This window comes from Vulpes lagopus, chromosome 8 (genome assembly GCF_018345385.1).
Source record: "Vulpes lagopus strain Blue_001 chromosome 8, ASM1834538v1, whole genome shotgun sequence".
NCBI classification, from domain to species: domain Eukaryota; kingdom Metazoa; phylum Chordata; class Mammalia; order Carnivora; family Canidae; genus Vulpes; species Vulpes lagopus.
Genome location: NC_054831.1, coordinates 55,495,543 through 55,521,768, shown reverse-complemented (window position 1 = coordinate 55,521,768; position 26,226 = coordinate 55,495,543). Strand labels below are relative to the sequence as shown.

The following is a 26,226-nucleotide window of genomic DNA, read 5'->3' as shown; positions in this document are numbered from 1 at the left end:
CGGCTACCTTCAATGTTTGTCTTTTAATCATTTCATTCTGCTTTCATTCAATTTCTATGTCCTTTGATGTGAAGGTCCCAAGAGAGAAGTTGGATAATATGCCTCTTTGCATCATCTCAGTGCCCAACACAGTGCCTTTTAAATAACAAGCACGCAGTAAATCTTGATATAACAGCTAAAATCTGTATTTAAAAAATTTTAGGTCCAGACTTAAGAGGCATTTTTGAACCTAAAAATGTTGTCATACAAATGTGTCTGTGAGCTGACAATCTCCAGTTCCCTATCCTTACCCCAGACAAGATCATCTTAATGTGCAGGCACCTCAAACTCAACGTATTTCAAAACAAACCTATCTTCCTGCTACCTCCTCCAAATGTGATCACCTACCAGCACGTCCTCTCTCAGTGAATGTCATGATCTTCTACCCAGATCTGATTACACAACAGGTTTATACTGTTAAAAGGTTAAACCTGAATACTTAGAGTAGCACAATGTGAAGAACAATAAAATCTGGGTAAAAGATTAAGGCTTTGATAGGATTAAGGATAACAGCCCTGGGGCATCAGTTAAGTCACCTACTCTTGGTTTCCTGCTTAGGTTGTGATCTCAGGGTCCTGGGATCCAGCCTGATACTGGGCTCCCTGCTCAGCAGGAAGAGTCTGCTTGTCTCACTCTCTCTCTGCCTCACCTCCTGCTTGCACACACACTCTAAAATAAATAAACCTTTAAAAAATAATAATAACAATCCTAATATCTTACAGCACCAGCTACTGTACTTTATTCACTGATTTAAACCCTACCACAGCCCTATAACCTAAATACTATTATTATGACTGCCTCTGTTTGCCCTATAACCTAAATATGGCTGCCTCGGTTTACCTAGGAGGAAAGTCTCAGAAACATTTACAATTTATACAGGGTCCTACAGCTGGTAAGAAGTAGAACTGGCTTTGAACAAAAATAGCAACTTCAGAGCCCTTCAAAATTCATGGAGAAGGAATACTCTTCAAAAACAAAGTAAGACAAGTAAGGTCCTAAAATCTGATTCCAGGGTACAGGGTAAACCAAAGGCTGCTTATTCAGCAAAGCAGCAACTAGAGTAACCTAGGTCAAGGCTGAGCATACTTGGGCTAGAACCACCCAGCATCACTGCAGTACAAGAAATTAGTGCAGTACACAAAATGGTAAGGGTAAAAATCCACTCTAAGAATGAAACACTAAAGACACATGCTGGGAGTCAACTGACTCCACAGTCCCTAATCTTAAATATACAAACCACAGTGGTGCCTTAAACAGGAACTGGGTGTATTTAAAAGTGGAACCTGTTTTTCCACTTCAGATCTTTGAATGAGGTCAAAAGGAGATATCCAAGTGAAAACACCCAAAAGACAGTGTCAATGAGACAAAAGCCCTGTTACAGCAGGGCTGAATATTGCTAATTAAATATTAATTTCATATTTATGTATATCTCTTAAATCAAGGGGACACTGTTTTAATACAGAAAACCAGCAACTGTTACCCCCCCCAAAAAAATTGATAACCTACCATTTATGACAAGCTCCCAAAGTGGCCCTAGCAACAGCTTTTCTACATATATTCATTCTAGCCAAAAAACCCCTGCCCCCTACTCACATCCCTTGCAAACTATTCCACACCCAGTGCAACATCTTTGCAGCATCTTTTTGGAACACAAAATATTGAGACTGTCTGCTAAAATGTATATGGAAACTTTAGCCAAAAATTAGGCAACTTATTAATGGGGTAAACTCTTAAAATGCTAACCAATTTAAGGCATACAAACAAGTAAGAATTTGTATTAAGAATCTCTCTAAAAAAAAAAAAAAAAAAAAAAAAAGAATCTGTATAAATTGTCAGGGAACCAATGGTAGATTTACATAAGCAGCCAAATACATAAAGAAGACCTCTGCAGACAACACAAATTAAAATTTAAAATGTCATCTGGTAAATAAAAACTTAAAACACAATAAAGAGAAAAGAAAATGTCATCTGGTGTCTATATCTACCAAACTAGATACCATCAAAACGTGACTTTTTTTTTAAAAGCAAGTAACAATGATACATGCAGTATATGATTTAATAATCACTTACCATCCCATATGCCCTTTAAATTACAGGACATTCATATATAAGGCATATTTAGAAAAAGATGGAGGGAATTTGTTACAATTCAAAAAAAAGATGGAAGGATACATAAAAAATCATTATTAGCAACTATTTGTGGGGAGGAAGGGGAAATAGTAGGAAAGAGAATATATACTTCAACTTTATCTACAATCTTTCATTTCTTTTGACAAAAAAAAAAAAAATCTGCAACAACTATGCCAAAATGTTCACATCTGTTAATTTTGGTGAAGGCCCTCTGGTATTTTCCTGTTTTCTTTGCTAGTCAATAGTTCTGAAATTTTACCCAAATTGTTTTTTTTTTTTTTAAAGGGGGATTAAATTTTTTCACCCAATTAAATTATCACACAGAACATAGCTGACATATCTTGCCTAAATAACTCCAGGGTGAACAGAGTGAAGTTCACTTCTTCACCAAGCAGCCAACTTCTACTTTGGATTCCTAACATAATTCTTGAAATAGAATGGCCTAATTAGCAACTCTAAACTCTGGTTCAATCCCCGGAAATTTATCTATAGAGTGGGGCTTACCTATGGCCAAGTTCACAGCAGCAGAAACTAGGAGCACAACGTTCAGTAGAAGCAAAGAGGAAGATGCAAGAAGTGAGAGAATTCTGAATAAATCCAATATTCCCCCCTCACACCTCAATCATGATCCCCATTCCCTCCTCCAACTCCTTCCTCAAAAGTCAGGGGATCCCTGGGTGGCTCAGCGGTTTGGTGCCTGCCTTTGGCCCAGGGCGCGATCCTGGAATCCCGGGATCGAGTCCCACGGCGGGCTCCCTGCATGGAGCCTGCTTCTCCCTCTGCCTGTGTCTCTGCCATTCTCTCTCTCTCTCTCTGTCTCTCTCGGTCTATCATAAATAAATAAATAAACTTTAACAAAAAAAAAAAAAAAAAAGTCAGCCATCTGCAGAAACATTCTGCAGCATAGTGACTCTTTCTTGTGAACCAGTGAACTAGTCTTTTGGGTTAGCTATTTACTCACTAGAGAAATGCACAGCATGTTCTTTAAGAAATCCATGCAAGGCCACATGAGTGGCTCAGCTGGTTAAGTGCCCAACTCTTGATTTCAGCTCAGGTCATGATCCCAGGGTAATGAGATTAAGCCTCGCATTGGGCTGAGTGCTCAGCATGGAGTCTACTTAAGAGTCTCTCTCTCCCTCTGCCCCTCTTTCCCATGCATGCACAGTCTCCTTTCTCTAAAATAAATAGATCTTAAAACACACACACACACACACACAGAAATCCTTGCACTGAATCGATCATTATCATACCACACAGGCAGCAGGCATTTAAGAATAATAGCAGAATCCCTACACCCTCTAAGACACCTCTACTGATTCTTCCTCCTATCAATGTCTTAGTCTTAAAATCTTCCCACCATCAAATCCAAGAAAACTCCAGTCTAACCTGTGGCTAAATGATTCCTTACAATTATTCCTGTTGTGAGCCCTGGTGAGGAGAATATACAGAGTGAGATCAGGCTACCTGAACAGGCCAAACTCTTAGGCAGATCTGCACTTCCACAGTGTATGCAAACCATAGCAGGCAGGCCTGACTCGGGCTACTCCTAACACAGTGGAGGTTGAAGACAAGGGAACACATGCTCACACAGCTTGTATTCCATTTATCTTTTTTTTTTTTTTAAACCAACATGAGGTCCAGTTTAGTAACTCCCAGACCCTTTAAACCAAGAAGACAAAAATAAATTTTAAAAGGTAATATTACTGTGTACCCACTCAACACATGCCAGTTTTAGGAACACCAGATATAAAGAAGTAGGACAGTAATGTTGCAGTTTACATATCAAGGAGCAAAATTCCTTTCAATAGGGTATAAGCCTAAAGGAGGCAATTTCTAGTACTTTTGGCTCTAGATAATAATAGCAACAGAACAATGGAATTTCTTAGAATCTAGACCTCCAAAGGTGGGCCAGTGTGACAATGGAGCCCCTGCTTATTATAGACCAGCACAGACCACATGAAGATAACAACCTCCAATGACAGCGTCAAACCAGGACCATGACAGATAACAGATGTGCCTATGAAGCAATCTAGGATGTCAATGCAGACAAAGAAAACGTTGTATGTCTCAGAACACATTCCTATGTCTTACTAGAGTAGAAGGTATATAAAAACGAGTAAGGAAAAATAACCATAGTGGGGCCTAAATATAATAGGCTTTGAAGGTCCCATGGAATAATTTAGACTCTGAGTGGTACAGCCGAAGAATCAATGGCCATTTTTAAAAAGCAAGACACTTCTGCATAGATAGAATGAAGTGGAATCAGGAATGTCAGCTAAGTGCTAATTACTGCAGTCTACACAAAAGGCAATAAATATCTAAGGTGACCATAGTAGTAATAATAGTGACAGGAACGACACCGCAAAACACTGATAAGAAAGAAGACAGCATCTGGTTATTGACTAGCTGGCACAGATAGGAAAAAAAAAATCAGCATTTTAGGGTATTTAACAATATGGTTAATTAGTAATGAATAGCAATTACCATGTATTGCTCCTTGATTTGTGCCAGGTCCTATACTAAGTGCTTCATGTGTGTTATCTAATTTATTCTCACTACCATCATATGAGGTGGGTACTATTATTAGCCTGTTTCAGATAAGAAAATTGAGGCTTAGAGATTAAATAAGTTATATAAATTCATAAGACTAACAACGAGCAGAACTGGAATGTGAATCCAAAAAGGTTTAGGACAGTATTCAGCTTAAAAGAGAAGGAAATTCTCACAACTAACATATTCAATGATGAAAAGGTGAGAGCTTTACCTCTAAGATCAGGGACAAGGATGCCAATCTCACCACTTTATTCAACATAGTGCCAGAAGTTCTAGCCTCAACAATGAGGCAAGAAAAAGGAAAGACATCCAAATCAGAAAGGAAGAAGTAAAACTGTCACTATTTGCCGATGATGTGTGTGTGTGTATATATATATTCTTAAATATATATATTTAGGGATCCCTGGGTGGCGCAGCGGTTTGGCACCTGCCTTTGGCCCAGGGCACGATCCTGGAGACCCGGGATCGAATCCCACGTCGGGGTCCCGGTGCATGGAGCCTGCTTCTCCCTCTGCCTGTGTCTCTGCCTCTCTTTCTCTCTCTGTGTGTGTGACTATCATAAATAAAAATTTTTAAAAAAAGCTTTTTTAAAAAATATATATATATATTTACATATATCATAATATATATAAATAAAACCCCAATGATTCCACCAAAAAAAAATGTTAAAATCAAGGTTTAACCAAGGTAAGGTTGCACGGTATAAATTTAACATGAAAAAATATATTGCTTTTCTATACACTAATAAAGTAACAGAAAGAGAAAGAAAACTGCCATATACAAAAACATCAAAAAGAATAAAACACCTAGACCTAAATTTAATGAAAGAAGTAAAAGACTTGCACACTGAAAACTCTAAGACACTAATAAAAGAAACAAAGATGACAAATATATTCCATGCTCATAGACTGGAAGAGTATTGTTAAAATGCCCATACTACTCAAAGCAATCTACAGATTTAATGCAATCCCTATCAAAGTTTCAATGTAATTTTCATAGAACTAGAACAGTTAGAACAAACAATCCTAAAATTTGTATGGAACCACAAAAGATTGCCAGTCAAGGCAATCCTGAGAAAAAAAGAACAAAGCTGGAGGCATTAGACTCCCTGATTTTAAAGTATATTACAAAGCTATACTAACCAAAACAGTATGATATTGCATAAAAACAGACACATAAATCAATGGAACAGAACAGATATCCCAGAAGTAAACCCAAGCATATATGGTCAATTTATGACAAAATAGCCAAGAACATACAATGGGAAAAGGACAGTCTCTTCAGTAAATGCTGCTGGGAAAACTGGACAGCTTCATGCAAGAGAATGAAATTCAACCACTATCTTACACCATACACAAAGATGAACTCAAAATGGATTGAAGACTTAACTGTAAGATCTGAAACTATAAAAGTCCTGGGGAAAAACCATAGGCAGCAAGCATCTCAACATCAGTCTTAGCAAAATTTTGTGGACTGACCCAAAGTGAGACTACATACATAAAAGGAAAAATCTTTTGCACAGCAAAGGAAACCATCGACCAAACAAAAAGGCAACCTTGTACCAAATGGGTGAACATATATGCAAATGATATATCCAATATGGGGTTAATATACAAAATATATAAAGGACTCTTAGAACTCAATAGCAAAAACAAATTTAATTTAAAAATGGGCAGAGGATCTGAACAGACATTTCTCCAAAGACATAAAGATAGCCAACAGATTCAAAAGCAGATGTTCAACATCACTAATCATCAGGAAAACACAAATGAGATATCACCTCCCATCTGTTGGAATGTCTATTATCAAAAACAAGAAGGGATCCCTGGGTGGCTCAGCAGTTTAGCTCCTGCCTTCAGCATGATCCTGGGGTCCTGGGATCAAGCTCTGCATCAGGCTCCCTGCCTGTGTCTCCACCTCCCTCTCCCTCTCTCTCTCTCTCTCTCTCTCTCTCTGTCTCTCATGAATAAATCAATAAAAATCTTTAGGAAAAAAAAAAAAACAAGAAAACAAGAATATAGATATAGGATTGAGGATATAGATAAGAGAGAATTGAGGATACTGATAAAAGAGAATCCATGTGCCTGGTGGTAGGAATGTAAATCGGCACAGTCACTACTGAATGGAGATGGAGTATGGAGATTCTTCAAAAAAATTTAAAAACTAGAACTCCCATATGTTACAACTCCACTTCTGGGTATTTATCAGAAGAGAAGAGAGAAGAGAAAAAAGACAACACCAATTCAAAAGATATATGCACCTCCATGCTCACCGCAGCATTATTCACAAGAGCCAAGATATGGAAACAACCTTAGCGTCCATCAATGGATAAAGAAACTGTACACACACACACACACACACACACACACACAAATACTATTCAGCCAAAAAAAAAAAAAAAAAAAAAAAAGGAAATCTTGCCATTTATGACAACATGGATAGACCCTGAGGGCGTTATGCTACGTGAAACAAGTCAAAGACAGGCCCTTATCTCACCTATATGTGGAATTTAAAAAAGAAAGAAAAATCAAGCTCCTAAAATACAGAGAAGAGATTGGTGGTTGCCCAAGGTAGTGGGAGGTAGCTAAATAGGTGAAGGGGGTCAAAAGGTACAAACTTCCAGTTATAAAATAAGTCATGGGGATACAATGTAGAATATGGAGACTATAGTTAATACCCTACTGTATATTTGAAAGTTGTAAGTGAATAAATCTTAAAAGTGAAAAAAAAAAAGATAAAAGGGAAGGAAATCCTGCTGTTTGTGACAATCCTCCAAATCCTGGAGTACATTATGCCAGGTGAAGTAAGCCAGCCACAGAAGGAGAAATACTACATCACACCTCTTCTTTGACAACTAATGGTAAATTCATAGAAGCTAAGAGTGGAATGTGCTTGCCAGGGGCCAAGGGTACAAAATTTCAGTTATACCAAATGAACAAGTCCTAGATCTTCTGCACAGCAGAGTGCCTAGGGCCAACCATACAGTATCATGAGGGAATAATTCTTAAGAGTTCTTATCATAAAATTTAAAAAAATAACAGTCATAATAATAAAGAGGGCAAGAGGAATTTTCAAAGTGATGAATGAGTCTGTGGCATAGGTTGTGGTGATGGTGTCACAAGGATTTCTCTCCAAACTCCTTCAGATGTATATATTATATATGTTCAGCTTCTCGCATGCCAATCATACCTAAATAAAGTGATTTTTTTTAAATACCGTTTTGGTTTACAGTCCACATCCTTAACCATTAAGACATATAGCCTCAAGGTTTTCAGTGACGGGGCAATAAACTTCGATTAAACAGGAAGAGAGCAGAGTCATCATTAAAAACACTAACCATTCCCTCTCCTAATAATGAGGCTTTAGGCCTTATGGATGCTGTCTAGTTGAAAAGTAGGAGAACCTGCTGTTTATGGGCATTCTCTTCAAAGGAGGTAAACAGATTGTTCCTGTTAGTTCTAGTGGAACCATGATGTAATCCTTGACATCATCACAGGCTGCATGCCTCATTGGGAACCAAGTGGCCAAAGGAAATACCACATTATGCTGCATCTGTTCTAGCCAGCGTGACTGCCTGCCTTCCAGTGAGTTCTCAACACCCGGCTAATTAAACAGGGATGTGAGTCTAATCTACAGTGGATATGGAAATGTTCTACTCCTACCAATTTATATACCACCTAAAAATGTTATATATATTTTTAAAGATTTAATTGTTTTAGAGAAAGACAGAGAGAGCATGCAGTAGAGAGGGGCAGAGGGAGAGAAAAACTCAAGCAGACACTGTACTGAACATGCAGCCTGTTGCGGGGCTTGAGCTCATGACCTGAGCTGAAACCAAGAGTCTGATGCTTAATGGACTGCACCACCCAGGTGCTCCAATATTAGAGTTTTAGAGAAAAGAACCATTGAAATCAAACATGCTAACTCTAAGACATTCCAATATCGAGGATACCGCTGAGCAACTGCAAACTCGCTTCAGCAAATTAGGACTCAAGCGGATTCAATGCTCTGGAGCTCACTGAAGCCAAAACCCAGACAATGGGCAAAGGCATTAATAACAAGGGTAGGGGAAGAAATAAATGAGTCAAGGATTGAAGATGCTCCCATAGTCAAGGGACAGGAGCAAAAAGGAAAAACCAGTGGCAGAAGTCAAGAGAAATCTAAAGTGTTGGGCTCAGGGGTTTAGCGCCGCCCTCAGCCCAGGGTGGGATCCTGGAGACCCGGGATCAAGTCCCATGTCGGGCTCCCTGCATGGAGCCTGCTTCTCCCCTGCCTGTGTCTCTGCCTCTCTCTATGTCACTCATGCATAAATAAATAAAATCTTTAAAAAAAAAATCTAAAGTGTCTGAAAATCAGAAGAACTAAGCCTCCCAATAACCAGTCGTCAATTCTGTTCATCGCACCACCCAGATCTCTAGAAAACGCATCCCTGAGATCCCTGGGTGGCACAGCGGTTTGGCACCTGCCTTTGGCCCAGGGCACGATCCTGGAGACCCGGGTTGAATCCCACATTGGGCTCCTGGTGCATGGAGCCTGCTTCTCCCTCTGCCTATGTCTCTGCCTCTCTCTCTCTCTGTGACTATCATAAATAAATTTTAAAAAAAAGAAAACGCATCTCTGTGCCACTCCCTACTCCTCACCACTGTCCATCTGCACCGTGTCAGTAACCTTCCCATCTTACCCCCACTGCACCAACATGGCAAATTATCTAAGGACAGGATGATACTGCCAAGATTTGTTTGGAAAAAGGACAATAATAGGTGACACTGGTTATGGGAGGGGTGGGTCAGATAGAGCTGGAGTATCTGTTGGAATTCTGGTGAGAACAGGGGACGCCTTTCCTCCTCAACTACAGACTCTCACCCTGGTGCTGCTGGCTGTGGCTTAAAAACAGGTCCTTCTGCTTCAGGCCAGACCTGTTTTGAGCCGCTCCTCCCTTCCTGAATTCCTTCTCATGATTTGACTGATGGCTGAGTAGTACCCAGTACTTAGTACCGGGACAGAAGGTTACATAAGTACCTGTGTACATTTGTGGCTCTCCTCCTGGGAACCTGTCAACGGCTGTTGCCGATCAGCAGTAGGGTTCTTTGTAGGTCCAGCTTTTCGGGTTCTCTGGTGCACCTTTTAGAATGGCATCCACAGTGAAGAAGTTCATTAGTGAGGTACGGGACAGATGCTCACTCTGACCACTGAGATCTGCTCAGTTATCTTCAGTTCAGCATTGTGTACTTTACAAATGGTAGCTTAAGCGATTGTGACTCAAATTTTTCTAGATGTTTCTAATCTCCAGCTGAGTCCCAAACTGAGTAATTGAAATGGCTCTTATTTTTGCATATGGAGCCTAAAACATCCCAGGGGAAGACTGAATGGGATAGCAAGATTGCTTCCCACAATAGACATTTTTCTCTGGAACATTTTTATCTTCACAGCTGCCATTGCCAGTAACCGCCATTTATTGATCCTTTAGTATTCCTGAGGCACTGCGCTGAGCCAGTGCTCCCTGACATTCACCTGTAAATGTCTTACAGCAGCCCTGGGAGGATTGTCTGTTTTCTTTAACAAATGGGGAAACCCAAGGCCTGCAGTCCTGTGATTAGGCCTACTTTGCCCTGAGTCCTGTGATTAGGGAGTGATAATGCCAGGGTTTAAACTCCAGCTACCTGTTCTCCTATAGGTCAGAAACCAGTATGTGAGAATAGCCTGTGGTTTGAATTCTTACTGGAATTTTTATCTCTTTTATGCATCTGTAGTCCCTTTTTGGCTCCTTATTTTCATCTGGACAAGCACAAGTCTCAGCTACTTTGGTCAGTACTCTAAATATTTTTCTACCAAAGTGTGACTCCTTGACGATGATGAGAGTTTGCTCAGAAGTCTGAGGGCGCTTCACAGAGCCACCCACTGCAAGCATGACATTGTTCTAAGGTTTTATGTTTGATCTGATAGATTATATATCACTTTCCTTGTTTAAAATGGACACTCCAGAAAGATGTGTCATTGTCCTGCATACCCTTGAACCTCCATGGGTACCTCACTTTGAGAAACAAGTTTACAGGTCTTTGTTTTTCCAAAGGACAATAATAGGTGGACCTACAAAAAACCCTACTGCTGATCGGCAACAGCCGTTGACAGGTTCCCAGGAGGAGAACCACAAATGTACACAGGTACTTATGTAACCTTCTGTCCCGGTACTAAGTACTGGGTACTACTCAGCCATCAGTCAAATCATGAGAAGGAATTCAGGAAGGGAGGAGCGGCTCAAAACAGGTCTGGCCTGAAGCAGAAGGACCTGTTTTTAAGCCACAGCCAGCAGCACCAGGGTGAGAGTCTGTAGTTGAGGAGGAAAGGCGTCCCCTGTTCTCACCAGAATTCCAACAGATACTCCAGCTCTATCTGACCCACCCCTCCCATAACCAGTGTCACCTATTATTGTCCTTTTTCCAAGCAAAACTTCATTTTCCGTCATCTGTTTCTCAACATTATAAATTTTAGAGAGGAGGAAATATCATAATAAATATAACTAGTTTATCATTCAACTCATGAAATGCCAGTAAAAAAAAAAAATTTATCTAACAAAGGTCAACTTTTTACCTACTTTATTCTACTATAAACACTTTGATGGCAAGGATGCTTTATACACTTTCAAATATGCTCTCAGAATACAATGTAAGTAAAAGAATAATTACATGTATTAAACACATTATTCTCAGAAGAAAAATCTCACGACCCTGAGATCATGACCTGGGCCAAAATCAGGAGTCAGACACTTCACTAACTGAGCCACCCAGGTGCCCCAAGAAAAATCTTATTTTAATGCAAATTTTATTTCTCTTAATACCACCAATAGGTGTCTACCATACATTTTTATTTCAAATGAATTAAGTTACTTTTGGAATACAACAAAAGGAGTTTTTTATTAATAGTTTCCTTTGGATCTACTTATTTCTAAAAACCAGTGCAATTTCACTTGGTGTTTCAAAGAAAAGCAATTGAGAGACCAATTTAATTTACTCATCCTGAACAGACTCATTCTATAATCTAATGGAGCAGCTCACAATGTTGAAAATTGATTTAAAAAAAAATCCAACCTGCCTTTTCTATACAACTATATCTCAAATAACTCATTGGGGAAATTCCTCTTTATGAAAATACCCTAATAAATAATGAAGACAGAATTAAAATATCACCATTTGGGGATCTCTCTCTCTCTCATAAATAAATAAATAAATAAATAAATAAATAAATAAATAAATAAATAAATCTTTAAAAAAATAAAATAAAATATCACCATTTCACAAATTATTAAGAAAACAATAGCTCTAGGTAATGATTATCAATGACCAGGAACATCACAAAAAGAGAGATAATCATTGCCTGACTCCAGCTAGAGGTACACCTTACCACTTATGAAGCAATTCTGCAAAAAATAGAAACTGAATCAAATCAAAATCTGATTACTATCTACAGGAAATAAAAAGAACATGTGAAACCATACATTAAATTAAAAGCATTACAACAGGTTACCACTTCTTATAATTCTTCTTAATTATGATGACACTACCCAACAAATATTTCTTGATAAATGTATAGGATGTGTCTTTAACTTCTCTTTGTGATTATCCTCATCTTAAAAGGTGAGGAAAGTAAACCAAGTATTAGCATGTTTGTAGACCTATTTATTACTGTGATAAAACAGTGAGATTAATAGCTTCACACAGGTCTGAAATTGCTGATCTCAGAAAGATTTTCTTTCCTAGCATTACTAAACTTCCCTCACTTGGAAAAATACCACATAGCTAAGCCAAGAAGTAGCCAGTCCCTGCTCCTGAGAGATAGCTTCAGGAGTAAGTAAGCAAAGGAAAAGTTGGATCTGTTCAGCAACCTCAGGGGAGGCAGATCAGCCTAAGAACTTGGCCCTCAACTGTACTTGTGAGAGATACAATGAGCCAGCTGTTCTCAGGTGATCTTTAAACCCTGGGGGGTCCCCAAGAACCTTTCTGTACATCCACAATGTCAAGACTATTTTTATAATAATGCTGACAGGTTACTTGCAATTCTCACTGCACTAATTATCTAAAAGCAAGAGTGTGTAAAATCGCTGGCACCCTGGCAGGAAGAAAGGCAGGGGCACCAACTGGACAGTCCTCCCCACTATCAACACAGTGAAAAAAAAAAAAGCTAGCTTCACATAAGAATGTCCTTGATGAAACAGGGAAAATTAACAATTGTACTGAAATCTCTATTCTTGGATACATGTCCTCTTGATATTCTGTGACAAAATACGAAGTATACATCTAAGAACTTGTGCCACACACTGAAGTATGATGGTTGTCTCATTGAAAAGGATCACCATCTGAGATTTACAAGCTGAGCAAATAGCGTTTTCGCCCACAAAGTATCATTCTTAGAGAAAATAACCAAAAGGCAAACTGAGTATTGAAAGTTGGGTATTTGGCAGACACGCTTTTTTAAATGAATAAAATGAACCTACCTACCTTTCCTTTTCTTCAAGGAAAACACCTAAGATATGCGTTGACCATGAGAAAATTCAAGCTTTCAAGCAAAAATTGGGTTTTTCAAAAAATTCTATCTGCCACCAGCAACATGACAGCTTTTGCAATAAAGATCTTTCTGGTGGGATCACAGGTGATTTTAACAAATGTGACCTTTTTCAAATGGTATCATAAAAAAGTGGCAACATTTGGGAGACTTGCAGAATTTCCTGAACCAATATTTGCCAAATCACATATGAAGAGTCAAAGTACAAGATATACCAATATAATTAAATGTAACAGAATGAGAGAAGTTTGATATGGGTTAAGATTCCAATCTGCAACTAAATTTTTAAGACACTGTCACAGACTTTAGATGTAGTATCAAGGAGAATACCCACGATTACCTCAAAAGATCATTAAAACACTCCTCCCTTCCAACTACAGGTCTGTACAACACTAAATCTCCTTCATATATTCCAACCAAACAACAAATTACCACAGACTGAATAAACAGAAAAATCCAGCTGTCTTCTACTACGTGACATGAAAAGGAGCTATAATCAAAAAGAATAAAATAACTAAGGATAAATGTAATTGAAGAGGTGAAAGACCTGTACTCAGAAAATAAGACATTGATGAAAGAAACTGAACATGAAACAAACAGAAAGGTATTCCATGCTCATGAATTGGAAGATGATTGTTAAAACGTCCATACTAGCCAAAGCAATCTATAGATTCAATATGATGCCTATCTAAAATCCAACAGCATTTTTCACAGAAGAAAAGTATTCCTAAAACTTGTATGGAACCATGAAAAGATCTCAAATAGCCAGAGCAATCTTGAGAAAGATGAGCAAAGCTGGAAATATCACAATCCCAGATTTTATACTATAGTACAAAGCTACAGTAATCAAAACAGTATGGTATTGACACAGAGACAGAGATCTAGACCAACAGAACAGAATTAAGAGCCCAAAAATAAATCCATGCTTATATGGTCAATTAATCTATGATAAAAGAGGCAAGAATATACAAAGGAGAAAAGACCATCTCATCAATAAATGACGCTGGGAAAACTGCACAGCTATATGTGAAAGAATGAAACTGGACCACTTTCTTACCATCACACATAAAAATTAACTCAAAATGGAATAAGCGCCTAAATGTAAAACCTGAAACCATAAAACTCCTAGAACAAAACATAGGCAGTAATCTCTTAGACATTGGCCTTAGCAACACTTTTCTGGATTGTGTCCTCAGGCAAGGGAAACAAAAGTAAGAATAAACTATTGAGACTAGATCAATGCACAACGAAGGAAACCATCAATGCAATGCAAAGACAGAGGATCCCTGGGTGGCTCAGCAGTTTGGTGCCTGCCTTCAGTCCAGGGTGTGATCCTGGAGTCCCAGGGTCAAGTCCCACATTGGGCTCCCTGCACGGAGCCTGCTTCTCCCTCTGCCTGCGTCTCTGCCTCTCTGTCTCTCATGAATAAATAAATAAAATCTTTAAAAAAAAAAAAAAAGAAATGTAAAGACAGCTTAGCTTATTAAATGAGAGAAGATATATGCAAAGGATATATCTCATCAGTTCATATCCAAAATATATAAAGAATTCACACAACACCACCAAAAAACTACTAATCTGATTTTAAAATGTGCAAAGAATCTGAACATTTTCTAAAGAAGACATACAGATGGCCAATGGATACATGAAAAGATGCTCAACACCATTAATTATCAGGGAAACAGTAATCAAAACCACAATAAGATAGCACCTGACACCAGTCAGAATGGCTAGTATCAAAAAGATAAGTAATAGGCATTGGTGAAGATGTGGAGAAAAAAGAACACTCAAAAAAAAAAAAAAAAAAAAAAAGAACACTCATGCACTGTTGGCAGGAATATAAATTGCTGCAGCCACTGTGGAAAACAGTATAGAGATTCCTCAAAATATTAAAAATAGAAATACCATATGATCCAGTAATTCTACTTCTGAGTACCCAAAGGCAATAAAAACACTAATTCACTGCTGCATTATTTACAATAGCCAAGAAGCAACCTAAGTGTCCAGTGATAGAAGAGTGAATAAAGAAGATGTGGCATATAGAGAGAATGGAATATTACCCAGCATTAAAAAAAAAAAAATAGGGACGTCTTAGTGGCTCAGTGGTTGAGCTTCTTCCTTCGGCTCAGGGCGTGATCCAGGGGTCCAGGGATCAAGTCCTGCATTGGGCTCCCCACAGGAAGCCTGCCTCTCCCTCTGCCCTGTGTCTCTGCCTCCCTCTGCCTCCCTCCCTCCTTCTCTTTCTCATGAATAGATAAATAATCTTTAAAAAAAATATAATAAATAAATAAGGAAGGAAGGAAGGAAGGAAGGAAGGAAGGAAGGAAGGAAGAAAGAAAGAAAGAAAGAAAGAAAGAAAGAAAGAAAGAAAGAAAGAAAGAAAGAAATCTTGTCATTCACAACATGGATGGACCTAGAGGGTATTGTGCTAAGTGAAATAAGTCAGAGAAAGACAAATACCATATGATTTCACTGACGTGTAATCTAAGAAGCAAAACAAATGGATAAACAAAACAGACTTATAAATACAGAGAACGAACTTGTAGTTGCTGGGAAGGGAGGTGGTGGGTGAAATAGGTGAAGGGGATTAAGAAGTACAAGGTCCCAGTTACAAAGTCACAGGGATGAACAGTACAGCACAGTAATAGTATCAGTGTAATACCTTTGACAGATGGTAACCACACTTACCATGGTATTACATAAACATACAGGATTCTCAAAGGATTATGTTGTACACCTGAAACTAACATCCTAAGGCAACTGTATTTCAATTTTAAAAATGTTATAAAAACATCGAATGTCACTCTTCTCATTTATTTAATTAGTTATTTTTCATAAAGACTTTTTTATGTTTTCATATAATGGGATTATCATTTTTAACGATTTAATACTCTAAAATTTATATTTAGAACCCCCCCCAAAAAAGTGAAATCAAAAATAATAAGAACAAATCTCCCAATTAAAGGTAAAACTAAAGATGGGGAAAAAAAAAAAAACTAAAGATGAATTCCCTTTAAGGTCCTATAGGATAGAGAGATCACCATCTCTGTTATTCTCAGTGTATCACTACAATGCTAGACAAATGCAGTAAATGAAGGAAATACAAAAGGTAATAAAAATTGGAAGGAAAACAATAGGCCATTATTTAAAAAATAAACTTTACAGAACATGGAAAAGATAAACCAGCTATTAAGATAAAATAAAAATTTAACAAGATTGCCCCTAAAATACATTTATATCAATACAGACATATGTACTCATAGAGAAAAAAAGTGAGAAAAGAGAAAAAAAGTCACAATAGAAACAAACCTGAAGTACCTATGAATGAATCTGACAAAGAAGACATAAGACAATAGTGGAGAAAAAAATTTTAATTCTATTGAAAAAATAACTCTCTTTGATACAGGTGTTAAAAACAAGAAAATAGGTCCAACATAGAGTTACTTATGCTAAGCCCCACATCACCAGAGACAATTAGTTTCAGCTCTCCCAGAAATGGAATAATAAACCAGTTCATTAGGAACTTACCTGAACTGCACGAATGAGGTAACCTGCCTGACATTAGACTCCTATCATCTAAAGGAAAGTGACCTTACCACAACCAATCCACTTATTTGCTAGTATAACTTCCTGATCCCACTCCCTTCTGCACACAAAAGTCTTTCATTTTACGTAGCTCCTTCTCAGATCTCCTTTCTATTTGCTAAATGGGTTACTGCCCAGCATGCATCCCCAAATAAAGCCAATAAGATCAGTTGAATTTCGTTTATTAACATATGGTTTAACCATGGTTATAGATCACCAGAGGAGGTTTTTAAAAATCCAATTGCTGGGTCTCCACTCCTTCTAGATTCTGATTCAGTTAATATGGGGTAAATTGGAGGAGATGGTTCTAAAATCTACCTAGTTAATGCTAATGTAAAAGCCAGGAATGATAATCGCTGGTTTAAACACATCTGAAAAGAAAACAGGTGGGTCTCATACTTCTACATGCCAATCACTATAAACAGGTTGTAGTAATAAAATTGAAAATAAAAACAAAAACCACTGTAGAACAGGAGACAGATTGTACAAACATATCTTTGTTAACTAATAATGGACAAACATTTCCTACACAAAACCTAGATGGTGAAAAAAGTGGATCTAACTATAACAAAATTAAAGATTCTGTTCAATAAAAGGTTTCAAAAAGAAACCCAATAAATGGGTGTAAAAAAAAAAAAAAAAAAAAACCTAAGAAGATATTTGCAGCCTATAAAACCCAACAGATTAACACCCAGAATTATACAAAAAAAAAAATTCCTGTAAATTAGGGTAGAAAAGCAGGAAGGGAGATACAAAAATCTAATAGAAAAAAGAGGCAAAGAATATATACATGCAAATTCACAAAAGGGGACCTCACACAGCTGAAAGTATATGACAGGATACTGGCCTGCATTAGTAATCAGAGAATTGCAAATCCAAACAGTAAATGTATCACTTTGTGCCCAATTCGCTCCATCTGTTGCATCAGATGAAAGAATTATAAGGTCAGAAAATATCAAGTGCTAGCGAGAATGTGGGGGAAGGACACCTGGCACCAGTGCAAACTGGCACAACCATTCCAGATAGTAATCCGGCAGAAATGAAGTTAGGGACAAGCCCCAGAGAGGGTGCAATGCCAGGCGGGGGAGAAACAAGAATGGAATAGGGGAGGAAGGAGAAATATGTAAGGAAACAAGCTGAGAGGCTTCCATGGACCGCTGCCACAGAATGACGGCGGACCACGAAGGGGACGTGAACTCCAGCCTGTGCACCTGACGCCCGAGGGAGGCCCTGCCACACACAGAGCTTCATGGAGCCAGCAGATGCTAGGCCCTGGATGCTTGAACCTGGCTCTTACAGAGTCTGCATTCCTGCGGAGGAAACAATAAAAAGGGAAAAGTAACACTAACTTTTTGGAGGCTTGCCAGACAGAGGCGGGCTCTCAGAGACCCCCAGAAAGAAAATGAACCAAGTATGTGGAAAACGGAGGGGAACAATCTCCCAGAACTACATTCAGGGTCTTCAAACACTGTCAGCATTCGACAGGTGAGACTATTTTCTAAAGCTACCTCACAGGTGTTGACTGTAATTGAACTCCCAGCAACAACCTTTAAAATTCCTGTTATATGAAGGGTGGACTACTGTGATTATCCTAAAACCAACATATTTTGACCAGAGAAACCTTTTAGGAGGGGAAAAAAAAAAAGACACCACCAATGTTAATATTCCACATCTCTTAAAAATGTTTCTGGAAAATCACTAGATCCACAAATGTTTCCTTCATTTGTTAAATAGAAATGGAGTTCTCCTCTATTTTTCCACAGCACAGTGCTAGGAAATGAGGATAAATATAAAAGTTCCTGGGGGCGCCTGGGTGGCTCAGTGCATTAAGTGTCTGCCTTCAGCGGGAGTCAAAATCTCAGGGTCCTGGGATTGAGCCCTGCATCAGGCTCCCTGCTCAGCGGGGAGTCTGCTTCTCCCTCTGCTTGTCTGCGCGCACTCTCTCTCACACACAGGCACAAACACAAATAAATAAAATCTTTAAAAAAAGGTCTTTTCAATTCAAAGTTTCTGTCCTTAAGGAGCATACCTCAACTTTATAAGATACAGGATTCTATTTACTTTATATCCTTGATTTTTTTTTAGGATTAAAGGCCAACATTTATTATATTTTGCCACCTCGCAGACACCATTCTATAGGTTTTAAACACATTTCAGTTCATTTAATATTCGCCACACGATACTGTATTTCTACTTTAGAACAGAGGAAATAAAGGTGACGGTGACTGAGCAGGGATTCAAATACAGATCTTTCAAACTTCAAAGCCTGTTTTCTTAACCACTATGCTTCTATTCTCCCGGCACCTTCTCCATGGTTTTCAGAGTGTGATCCCTGGGCCAGAGCATCAACATTGCAGCTTAACAGAAAGACAGGGACACCTGGATGGTTCAGTGGTTGAGTGTCGGCCTTCAGCTCAGTTTATGATCCTGGGGTCCAGGGATCAAGTCCCGAATCAGGCTCCCCACAGGAAGCCTGCTTCTCCCTCTGCCTATGTCTCTGCCTCTGTGTGTCTCTCACGAATAAATAAAATCTTTAAAAAAAAAAAAAAAAAAAAAAAAGGCACGCTCTCAGGGCCCACCCACAGACCCACTAAATCAAACTGTAAAAGTAGAGGCAGCTACCTAAGTTTTAACAAGCCCTCCTGGTGAGCTGGAGGCACGCAAAGGCTTGAGAACCACAGGTCTGGTTTTCACACTTAATGTATGTATTTAGTTAAATAGGACATGATCACTGTTTTTGGAAATTTCACAATGTAAACTTTTGGTCTGATTTAAAATGATTCTAAATAAATCAAAATAATATTCATTCATTTTCTCAAGACACAGAGACTCCTTCCCCAACCTGACAAAATGTTCAGTCTATACCCTGATTCAACCATCTAAAAAAAAAGTCTACTCTGAGGGGCCTTACTAGGAACTAGATTTTAAATTCCAAACATGAAAAAAGCAGAGGTCCAAAGAGAATCTTCAGAAGTTGAATCAGAAGCCATATTAGGAAGAGGACAAAAATGTTTTGGGTATCAGTAGCAGAAGCTTGAAAAATCTTGGTCCAAAGCCCCACAAGCCTTTTTATCCTTGGCTCAACTCCAAATTTTTTCAATACCCCTTCAACAAACTTCCAATTGCAAAAAAAAAAAAAAAAAAAAAAAAAAAAAAGGAAAATGTTATAACCTTCAGAAATATTTGTTTCTCAAGATTCAAACTGCTTTAAATAAACATATACTGGCACCATCTTCCAAATATGTCTTTATCATGAGTCAAGTTAATCAGATACACTAGTGCATACATATACTAATCCAAAAACTGCTCACATTATCCCAGCCCCTTGCCTAGACCACCCTTTATGGCATCTTATCTGAATGCCATATCTAGAACAGAAGCCTCCTTTCCTATCCCAACTCAAGTCTTCAACTTGAATAATACAACTCCATGTGTACTTAAATTTGCCTATTAACACCTTGTTTTTTAAGGTAGTGGAAGACAGTTTCAGAAGTGTGTATGGATTCAAGCACCTACCATAATTTGAGAACCTGCTATGTGCCAAATAATTCTTTTAAGCTATTCACTTGCATACTCAAATTATTAATTTTATAAAGCTCAGGATTCTTATTTTAAAAATTAAAAACTGAAGACTAAAGAGTTAACTTGCCCAACTCTGTACCATGGGATAGCTAGAAACCTGACTTAAGGGACACCTGGGTGGCTCAGTAGTTGAGCATCTGCCTTCGGCTCAGGGTGTGATCCCAGGGTCCCGGGATCGAATCCCACATCAGGCTCCCTGCAGGGAACCTGCTTCTCCCTCTGCCTCTCTGTGTCTCTCATTAATAAAAAAAAATAATAATAAAATCTTAAAAAAGAAACCTGACTTGAGATGCATATTGACTTGATTCAAGTCGTCAATGGTGCAAAGTGCTCTGAGAAGGCCCCAATCAGGCAGTTTTTAATCTGCCTGGTTACTTAACAATCATCCACCTTTCCATGCCCAAGCTCACCCAAGGATTGGCAGCACTGGCAAGAACTACCCTCCTAGAAGAAAATTTATTTTCCCCTCTCCCAAAGCACCATCAAACCCCACCCCCCCTGAGAACCACAGCTGTTTCCAAGAAACAAATTACCAAGGCCCTTCTCACAGAGTTCACTGGAACTGAAACACACTCACACCAACTGCCTTCACACCTTCCCATTTAAATTCTTTTCCTGCCTTTTAAAGGCCCAAAGATTTCTATAAAAATCTCCCAAAATGCAATCATCCCAACGAGTCCTTATTCCTCCACCAACATTGCTATTTCTATACCTAAATCTGGTATTTCTTATGAAAGTAACAGCTATGTCTTCTCATTCCCCTTCTGTAACCATCAATAACAGCAATTAATCAGTAACAAACAAGCCTGCTAGCTCTTACAATCAGAGGGAGGATGCTCCCCTCTCCTTTAATAGTAAGGTGATAATAATGTTCTCCTAAATAGATTATGTGAGCATTCAAGAAAGGAAAAAACAAAAAACAAAACTTTGTTACACGTCTGGAGAAAAAAAAATGTATAACTTAAGTATTCGGTCATATTCAAGATTTGAGTAATCTTGTTATTTGTACCCACTTGATTGTACTTCTTCTAAGGAATCAGCGATCAATGAAAGCAAAACATGAAACTATGCTCAAATAGTTCATAGTTCACATAATATTTAAACACAGCCCTTTTTAAAAAACCTCCAAGTGTACATAAATAAGGACCAAAAATCCACACTCTGGTGTGGGTTCCTGATCACAGAGAGAATCGGCTTTTTAGAAGATATTTCTAAAATTCCTAATAGTGTCCTTCACTTTAAATTAAACTGTTGTTTCCTTCCAAGTAATCTTACTTAATGAAACTGACAAATCACTTATTGCAATTCTGTCTGAATTGTAATTACAACAGAAACAGTTACAATACATCTGTATCTTAGCGAAATGCTTATAATAAGGGGTGGGTGGGGAATCTGACTGAACTCTCTATTGAGCAGCACCCAGTGCACCACCTAGTGGAAGTTGTGTAACTCTGTAATTAATATTCTTTTAAAGGACAGAAACCCTAGGTAAGACTACAACAAATACTATACAAATAGCTTAAATCTCTTTCCAGTCCCCCGCATTGCAAGAGGGCTGTGTTCATAAGAAGAGTAGAGTCATCTCCTGTGCAAACTAATAGATCGATAAGGGTTTCTTAATGGAAATCTTTGGGCGCTAGAAATTTTGACAGGAGAGTAAAAATTAAGACATTGATGCAAAAACAAATAAATCAGAGACAGACTGTCAGGGCTTGTGGAAGCAGAACCTTATATCCTAGAAGAATAAGTTATGTCAAAATGGGCATGTTACAGGCCACAGATGCATCTGCCAGGCAAAGGGACTACTTAAAGATTACAAGAGTTCCATTCACTAATTCATAAGACAGTTTCAAGTTCCTGATGATTAATAAGTGTAGCATAACCTAGCAATTGTCCAGCATTCCCCAAGCCTTGACACTACTTGAGAGGTTCTTTCCAACTATCCATCTAAGCCTACTCTCCATTAACCCCCAAACTCCCTTGCTTGCACTATTCTAATTGAAGAATAAATGATTTTTATTTTCAACTTTTCTCCTAAACTTATAGTTAACTTTCCGCAAAAAGAAGTTGTAAGTCATGACCAGAATGCATCACGCTTCATTTTTATTTGCCTTATGCATAGTATTTCTAATCAACTCAGAAAACAGTACTGAAGTCCACTGCTAAGTTACAGATGCAAGCATAAATAAGATATGGTTCTCCAATTTGGAAAACTTCCCAAAATTTAAAACAGAGATTTTCACATAGCACCACTACGAATTTGTTTTGTTTTGCCTGTGTGAAAAATTACCTTTCTGGTGTGATTTAAACTATCTCAGCAACCTCGAGGAGGAAAAAACAAAAAACAAAAACCTAAAAGTCGCTATTTTTTTTTTTTAACTTGGAAATAAGCATCTCCATCTGTGACTTTTGTACCATGTGATCAATACAGAAGCTTGCCTGATGGTGGGAACCTTAGGAGATCCCGGATTAAATCCATTATGAGTATAAAATAAGGTAGGAGTCAAGGGACCTGGGGCAGAATTCTCTTCATCTCTAGGGCTTCCACTTTATATATTTGTAAAATGGGCATGATATTCACTACCTGCCTCCCAAGAAAAGGAGTAAATGGAAATACAGGTATCTCCCTTTTTTCACAAGTTCGTGTTGCACTACTTTGCTTATACGACAGACCTTAGGATCTGTTTTCACTAACTGAAAGAAACCCAAAGAGGTTTATTTTGCATCAGCTGGTATAGAGGCTGCACACACCCGGAACAGCAAGAGTGGCTGGCGGTGCCAAGCTCCTTCCTTGAGAACACTCAGCATCTCAGCTTCAAGCCGCAGCAGCCTTGACCTGTGTCTGAGCATCTGCGCTGTATCTTGACTTATTTTATGCGTCCATCAGCAAAATGTGTCCTAAGGTATCAGAAAAGCCTAAGAGGTTTTTTGGGAATCTGGAACACTAAAAAAAATGTCCCGTATACATTAATAGTGAGTGGTGGTTTTTTTGTTTTGTTTTGCTTTGCTTTGCTTTGCAGCAGTTCCGTTAAGAAAAGATTTCATAGGAACGCTCTATTTTCACATAGCAGGGAAAACCTGTACTGGTTAGTAGAAGCCCAGAAGGAGAGAACACTGCTCCAAGAGTTCTCACTGTGCCATCACTGCTGAAACCCGGTGACCTTCACCATTTCACTTGTTAACAAATAGTGAATGGGGGGAAAAAAACGGCAAGTCAAAGAAAAGGTAAGACCAATTCGAGGTGCAAATCAGTAATTGCCTGGCTTGTCTGCAAAGTGTTACCACATGAGTACCAAGCAGGTGCATCCCCCAAACCTAAAACCCGGAGACTGTTTTTAGAGAAGCTTTTATTATTATTATTATTAGTTGAATGCTAATATTTTTAAAAATCAGAAGAAAAAAGATTCACGAGTGTACTCCCCTCCATGACGGAGTGACAGAAACAAGGTTCCACCCCCACAATCCCTCCAAACCTGCGCAGGCAGTCCTCATGCCTCATCAGCATTCCTCCCCCTCACCCCTATCGCTCCGCTCGCCGCTGGAGCCCAGACAAAGGTGACTCACCCTGCTAGGTCTACTTGTCACTTAAGGAAAAGTCCCCAAACTAGTTCACGGTAAAGACTGCTCCTTGATCCGAAAAATAATAAATAGTGAGTACAGCGTGATGATGTGTGAATGGCACTGCAATGCGCCTGCCTCCGGAAAATATGTGATTAACGATCCCCAAGACACCTTTCTGGCTTTAGAAAAGAAAAAAAAAAGAGAGAGAGAGAGAAGGGCGCTCAGCTCATCGCTGCTTATCAGCAGGTCCTTTCCCCTCGCGAGCCCGCCTGCCTCAACTCCGCAGTCGAGCTCCGCCTGCACGTCCTCGCGCCCCCCGCTGGCCCAGCCGCCGCCGCCGAGTCCCCCGGGCTCCCGCCGCAGCGCCCCCTACCCACCCCCCGGCCCCGCGCCCGGGCCCGCCCCCACCTCCCCGCAAGGTGTCGCCGCCGCCGCCGCGGACTCCCGGGCGGAAGCGTCTCGAGGCCGGCGGGAGGCTCCCGGGCCCTGAGGGAGCAGCCGGGGAACAGACCCCACCGCCCGCGCCGCACCGGGGCCCCGACAGGCGCTGCAGCCCCGGCGCCCCGTTACCTGCTCCGGGCAGCCGTGGCCCGCGGGAGGCGCGACCGCTCCGGCCCCTGCGGCCCCGGCTCGGGAGGCGAAGAGGCAGCAACCGCAGCCGCGGCCAAGGACAATCGCGAGCCAGCGGGCTCGGCACCGCCTCGGCGGGCGCAGGACGCACGAGCCCGGCGGGAGCCCGGCCCCCCCCTCCAGGGCAGCGAGTAACCGACTCGGCCCCCTCCCGCGGCGGGGCGGGGCCGCGGCCGGGGGGCGGGGCGAGGGGGCCGCTCCGCCCGCGGGGCGGGAGCTCCGCGGACGCTTCGTAAAAGGCGCCTGCTGATAGGCTGCGGTGGAGGAGGGCGTGTCGGGCTTGAGGGCAGCCTCGCCAGAGGAGCTCCCTCGTTGGTCGAGAGGAGAAAACAAAGCCGAACTCTGATTGGTCAGGACGCTGTAGCTCCTCTCAATCATCGGGAGCTCCGCCCCGCCGCTCTGCTCCCAGGTGGCTGAGGAGCCCGCTGCGTTCCAGACCTGCAGCCTCCGAAGCGAAGCGCGGAGCCCGCGTACCTGGGCAAAGAAAGGCCAGATGCGAGCGATCCTTTCTCGTCTGAACAGGAGGAATAACAGCTGGTCTCTAACATCGCTTAGCTTCAGAGAGGACTCCTGGGTATTTTTCAAATGCCGCATACATTCAGAGGGAAATTGTCCTGCGCAGAGAAAGGCATAAAATGTTTTCACTCTTGGCAAAATGATGCGTAACTTTTTTTTTTCTCTCGTTTTACTCTGTATTCCATATGAGACATTTGTTACTTAGAATGCGCCATGCCGTAAACAGATCTATGGGAAAACTCCCTGACAAGAAGAACTTAGAATCCAAACGACTAAATAAATAAAGCATTAACAAAAGCCAAAACCAAAAAGGGCAGCATACGGAAAGAAATTCAGGAGATACAAATTGGAAAACTCAGCTAATAATGCAGGGAATTATACGAAAGGAATGTGACAGCATTTCAAGATGTGACTTAGACTTTGAAAGTTGAGATAGGTAATCTGAACTCTCAGAGCACAGTAGGCAAGCCCTGTGTTATCCTAGCCAGTTTAGAAGGGAGTGACCCCTAACTCACCTGGGAACCACAGTCCCTTAACTCTGGCTGCCTTACTATTCTGTTTGCTCTTCTTGTCATTGCCATGAGATTCTGAAATAGGCTGTTAGAAATAAAGCACTTCACCCCCAACAACTTCATAAATTACCTAGTAGCAGGAAAAAAAGGAAATTGACAAAAATCAAACCTAAAGAATGAAAGGAAAGTTAAGATAAATATGACCTCGAAAAGAAGGATAAAAAAACTCAATACGAAGAATAGAACAAATCCTCTTTTTTTCTTGAGAAGAAGGTAAAACTCTTTGGAGGACAGTAACTTTGTTACTTAACGCATTTTTTATAGAATCCTTGTAATGGATGGAATTCCAAATGATAGTCTGAAAATATGTGTCCCAATATACTCTGAGCAAGCATCTTAGTGTTGAGATCTAATTATGTTTAAGTGTGTAAGGAAAAATAAAAGAACTTAGCACTCTCTAATATGAACAAATTGGAAAGAAAACACGCCAAAAGTTTTTTTCACAATAATACCTGCAATTCCACCACTGACATTCTTTCTTTGGGATTAGATCATTTACATT

At 39.8% G+C, this 26,226-nt stretch overlaps 1 protein-coding gene across 4 annotated transcripts in view; it reads right to left on the bottom strand.

The window, feature by feature from the left end:
• Positions 1-25,131, bottom strand: part of MPP7 (membrane palmitoylated protein 7) — a 307,829-nt gene extending 282,698 nt beyond the window's left edge. For 3 of the 4 annotated variants that reach the window (XM_041767662.1, XM_041767666.1, XM_041767667.1), the window contains exon 1: positions 24,577-24,762. The gene's annotated coding sequence lies outside the window, so the exon portion shown is untranslated. Of the gene's footprint in view, positions 1-24,576; positions 24,763-25,110 lie in introns of those variants that run through there. The other variant, XM_041767665.1, reaches the window with a different exon arrangement.
• Between the last annotated feature and the right edge of the window lie 1,095 nt (positions 25,132-26,226).